At 42.2% G+C, this 5,729-nt stretch overlaps 1 pseudogene; it reads right to left on the bottom strand.

Moving 5' to 3' along the window:
• Positions 1 to 3,949: 3,949 nt before the first annotated feature.
• On the bottom strand, positions 3,950 to 4,283 carry LOC105741435 (annotated as a pseudogene).
• Positions 4,284 to 5,729: the final 1,446 nt, after the last annotated feature.

Below are 5,729 nucleotides of genomic sequence, written 5' to 3'. Positions count from 1 at the left end.
AATGAAGTGACCTTTAAATAGTGGGGAATGGGGGATGAACAAATAAAAAGACAAAGCAAAGCAAATAGAACAACAAAAAATTCAGCCTGAAAACGCTTTGAGCAGATTTCTTCCTGCTACGAAAATACAGGGAACCATTGGATCCATGATCTTTGTCATTGAGCGAAGAAGTCAAGAGATAAATTTTGTGTTTGAAGAGGCGATTGATAGCTCCTCTTACATTCAAAGCAAAGCTAGAATTCGACATTCAAGTCCTAATTATAATCCCCTTTAGCACTTACAGCTCAGAACTGCTCATTTCTATGCGCCGCTTGGAAGGAAGCAAAGTGAACACCTCCCGCCAGCAGAGCCCCTCAGCCCTGTCAGCAGCTGTCATCGGCGTCTGTCCCCTCCTGCCTCTGTGAGTAGTGATCTCATTGCTCTCACCGAAGTTTGAGAACAGATGTCCTTATTCTGTGGTCTGCTCCCTGGCCTCGCTTTTTATCCATTCTTCCCTCTAGGAGATGTAAGAGAGCGATGAACTAAAAGGACGTAAGCCGAGCCTTCCCTGCCTACAGTCTGGTTCAGAGTCCTTTCTTTCTCTCTTTTCCTCTCAAAGACTTGAAAGCTACGGGCTCAAACAGGACAAGTTCAAATGTGGGAACCAAAAGGGAATGTCTGGCTCTTTCTTTTTCCTCTTCTCTGCATTAATGAGTCATTGAATGCATAGCACCTTCTGGAGAGTCCTTTGGGAAGTACACCTTGTCCTCTCTCCTGGAGCTGACCTACCCTTAGCTCCAGGGGTGGGGAGTGACCGACCAGTCTGGCCAATCAATTCATCCAATCCCTGGGTGCCACAACATTCTCTTTGGGGACAAGCGTATACTCCAGTATGACCTGTTAGAACAAAGATTTGGATATTTACTGGGGACATCAGAAGAAAGCTGTTCTCCTCTGTGTTGGTCTTGTTATAAGGTTGAAAGATCAGAGTTTTTTTTACATGGAGAAATACTGTTTGGGCATGAGACACTCTCAGAAAACAGAGCATGCCATGGGAGGAGGGAGGGAGGGAGGGAGAGAGAGAGACAGACAGACAGACAAGATAAGACAGGACAAGACAAGACAAGACAAGACAGACAGACAGACAGACAGACAGACAAAAGAGGCTTTAATTTCTGACAATGACTCGTTGAAGCTGGAAGGCCCCAGCACAAATGAAGTCATACTCCCCGAGGGAGGGTCAAAGATTATCAACTTCAAATTCTGAGGCCAGCAGGATATGTGTATATCCTGTTCTCCATTTACCTGTTTTTAATACTTCAGCAATAAAAGCATCAGTGTCTTGTAGGTGTGAATTTTAAATAGATATTTATGGCTGGAAAATAAAGTACATAGTTGGCTTGGAAGAAAAGGTTGTAGAAGTTGAACTTACACCCTATTGCCTCTCAAGAATGCTATGATTTTAGGTACCAACCTATGAAACTTTCATTTCAGATGACATCATCCTCCAGCAGCTAGGCAGGTGACAGAGAATGTAGCATTTTGTAGACAATTGTAGGAACTTGGCAGAAGCTCAGGTCTATATCCTATCTTTTATTTCAAGACTCATTACACTTCTGCTGATTTCTTTCCCAAGCTAAATAATATGTTACTCCAAACAATTGTTCTTTGATTTTTATCTCCCCAAAGTCTTTGAGTGCAGTACATCTTTTTTTTTTTTTTTTTTTTTCAGAACCGGGTATTGAACTCAGGCCCTTGCGCTTGCCAGGGAAGTGCGTATTCCACTGAGCCATCTCACCTGGCCCAGGCACCAGTCTTATTCAAAGTTCCATCCCCAGATTCTAGCACAATTCCTGGCATGTTTAGAATATCAAGGTATTGGGTTCGAGAGGTTAGAACTACTTCCCTCTTGTCACCCTTCTTCACATCAGTTGAATGTTCCTTATACTGAAAAGCTTGGGATTAGAAGTTGTGGGGGGCTGGCCAGAGGTACGTATAAGATGGGCATGTAGCGATAAGGGGCTTTCAGAGCCATAATCTGGGTGGGTGGTCAGACATTTAAAGATAGCCTCCTGGTCCACAAGTTACTGTAGGATCAAGATGCGTTGTCTGAAGGAGTGAATGCTCTGGCCTGTGTCTTCTCCACTCCCTCATTTAATTTAGTTCCAGAGTCAGTCATGTAACAGGCCAGACTCCCTGCCCCCTGTTCCCTAGGGTTCCCCTGTCACCTACAAGAGTTCCTGACTCTCTTCTTTCTTTAATGAGTGCTTCCTAATTCTATCAATAAAAGGCCACAGAAGATTTAGCTCAGGCCTATACTTTGTGGCTATCTCATGCTGAGGAGTCTCTGTTAGTGACTGTCCTAGTGGTCATACTCTTAGAGTATGGATTAGGTGTTGCCTCTAAGTAATCTTAGGGTAATCTTTCCTCCTTTGTGCTGTGCCATGGCTTCACACTGTGATAAGAAGTGTTTCTGATTTTCTTTTTGGGTTTTGAAATATTTGCATATATGTAATGTGATACATTAAGGACGGGACCAAGCCTAAACATAAAATTCATTTATGTTTCATGTACACGTTATACACGTAATTTAATGATAATTTTATCCAATATGTGTTGGTGCACCTGCAGTTTGAATATGGCTTATCAGATGAGATTAGGTATGGAATTTTCCATTTGTGGCATCAAATTGCTGTTCAAAAAGTTTCAAATTTTGAGGTATTTTGGATTAGAAATGCTCAACCAGTATGTATATTTTCTTGCTGTGATTCTTGCACAGAATGCTTTCACAAAATTTCAAAACTCTTTTCAGTTAGTTTTTCTCATATAAATGGAGAAAGAGAGATAGAGACAGGAGAGAGAGAGAGAGAGAGAGAGAGAGAGAGAGAGAGAGAGAGAGATTTCCTGTGAAGACAGGAACTTGGTCAGTCACGGTCGCCAGAGCCAATTGGTTTCTAATTAAATGAAGCATGGTCTGAACCCAGGCGCATTTATTCTGATTCAGAAGCCCCTTCCTTCCTGCCTCAGGACTGTGTCCCTTTCTGCCTCTGTACAGTGTGCGCAGGGGGAGCTGGCTGCTGTGCCTCACTCCACACAGGGATGAAGGGAGATGTGAGCGAAGGATGCTCTGTGATGAGCAGAAGCTACTTGTTAGAGCGAGGGGAGAAGTGACAATAATAGGAGGCCGAGCAAATGGAAAAGATGGAATCACAGACAGTCGTTCTTTCAAGAGCAGAAACGTCTCTCTCCCTAAGAAGCCCACAGAGATGATTAAGCCCGACACTGGGATGAAGAGCATCTGAGACGCACTCTGTGCATGGACACCGTGCCGCAGGCTCAGCACGCTGGGCTGAACCTGTGGCTCTGTGAGCCAACCCCAACGCTTCATCACCCGCATCTGTCGAGAAGCAGGGCTTTAATTTATTTGTAGCAATGGCTGCTGATTGTCAGAGATCCTGCTTATATACTCACTCATCCATGCAGCCAACAGATGTGTCCAGAGCTCTCTACACATGCTAACCTGTTAGTAAGACATCAGGCCCATCGGTGATTGAGGTAGTAGTCTCTTTCGCTGCAAGAGTTTCTAATTTAATGGGGGTGGGGGTGACAAGTGATGCCATAATAAACCCTCTACAGCAAGTAGCTATTATTTTCAGTGCTGGGGACCCAGGAAAGCACTTAGCAGTGTTTGAACCCTGGAGGGTGAATTCTATCTTTCTGCTTAACAGGTGAAAGCAACATGATCAATATTGCCCTTAATACTTTGCAAAGCTAGGGTTTCAAAATATAATTTTTTTGCATCTGTGTGATATTCTCATTTTATCTATCTATCCTCTATGTGTCTATTTTTTTTTTCTGAAGATTTATAACCACAGTTACAAGGTCTCTTATTTTATTTATTTATTTATTTATCCAGCGCAAGACCAACAACAGCTGTTCAGTTTTTATTGAATGTGTTACAAAATGAGGTTTAGTCGAAAAGCCCAAAGCCCATATCATCCTCAGATTCCTCCGGTTCTTCTTTCTTTGCTTCCACCTTCTCCTCAGCTGGTGCAGCAGCGGTGGAGGGCGCAGGACCACCTCTAGGTGCAGCGCCCACCGTGGGAGGAGGGCCTCCAGCCCCTACACTGCCTCCCGATGTTGACGTTGGCCAGGGCCTTTGCAAACAAGCCAGGCCAAAAAGGTTCGACATTGACACCAGCCGCTTTAATGAGGGCATTGATCTTATCCTCCATCACGGTCACCTGGTCGTCGTGCAGAATAAGGGCGGAGTAGGTGCAGGCAAACTCGGAGATGGAGGCCATGACGCGGGCTGCCGGGTGCGGTGCTGGTCGCTGCTGGAAGACGGGAGAGCCTCACCCTACGCGGCCTTAGCTTCCTCTGAAGGACCGAGCACCTTGGCGGCGGCTGAGGAAAGACGAGGTCTCTTATTTTAAAGAAAAAACAATAAAAATGATCAAGAATTTTGAAACAAGATGATAGGAAATTAACAATGGTTATTACATTACATATTATTATCTTCAAAGTAGTTGGTCAGATTACAAGATATAGGCATGTAAAATTGACCAATTCACCCCCTCCTTCTACTTTTCTCCTTTCTCTCATCCCAGCTGTTCTTTTGAACAGTTTCTTTTCCTTTCACAGTATCTATTGTGCTTTTTGGATCTTATTCACACTTTCAGTTTCTTACACTAGAGAGACAATGTGATGTTTACACATGCGAATCTGATTTACTTGTAAGTATAGTCTCAAATTGCATCCATTTTCCTATAAAAGCCTCAAGTTTCTCTCTCTTTATAGCTGAGTAATACTCCATTGTACAAAAATACCACTTTTTTTTTTTTTTTTGGTGGAGAAAAGTACCACATCTTTTTTTATCCATTCCTCAGTTGATGGGCATTTGGGTTGTTTCCAAGATTTAGCTATGGCAAATTGTGCTGCTATAAACATGAGTGCACATAAATTATTATGGTATAGTGTTTTCAATTCTTCTGGAAAAATTTCAGAAGGGAATAACTGGGTCAAATGGGATTTCTAATCCTTGTTTTTAAAGGAATCACTGCACTGATCTCCATATTGGTTGTACCAGTCTGCATTTCCATCAACAATGGAGAAAAGTTCCTTTTCTCCCACAGCCCCTCCAGCATTCATTATTGGTTGATTTCTTTTTTTTTAAATTTTATTTATTTATTTGTGTGTGTGTGTGTGTGTGTGTGTGTGTGTGTGTGTGTGGCAGCTCAGCCCACCGGGGGGGGGTGGCTGACTGGCATGTGGTGCTGGGGGATTGAACCGCGGTCCCTGTGCTTTGCTATACTTGTTCTAAGTAGGTGCTTTAGACCACTGAGCCATCTCACCAGCCCCTGGTTGATTTCTTAATAGTAGCCATTCTTTCTTTCGTTTTTAAAATATAATTTAATTATTTTATTTTATTTTTTCCCGTAATTTTATTGAGAAACAAATAACAATGAGACAGTTTCAAACCAAATTGATATATCAATAAAATTATGGCAAAAAAGCCTTTTCTGCATCAAAAAAACAAACAAACAAAAAAAAAACCCAAATTGGTAGGACAGTTTCAATAATTAACACATTGCATACATTCTTCCTAGTGGTTAATTGCTGTACAAGATGCAGACATGATATCCTATTTACAAACACTATTAGAACAAATCCCTCTATTCATTCAGAGAATGTAACTATATATCTATTCTAACCATTTTGAATACACAGATACAAAATGGACATTCATC

Source organism: Octodon degus, unplaced genomic scaffold (genome assembly GCF_000260255.1).
Source record: "Octodon degus isolate 3935 unplaced genomic scaffold, OctDeg1.0 scaffold00011, whole genome shotgun sequence".
In the NCBI taxonomy this organism is placed as follows: domain Eukaryota; kingdom Metazoa; phylum Chordata; class Mammalia; order Rodentia; family Octodontidae; genus Octodon; species Octodon degus.
The sequence above is the reverse complement of the archived record's forward strand: the minus strand, read 5'-3'. Positions and strand labels throughout refer to the sequence as shown.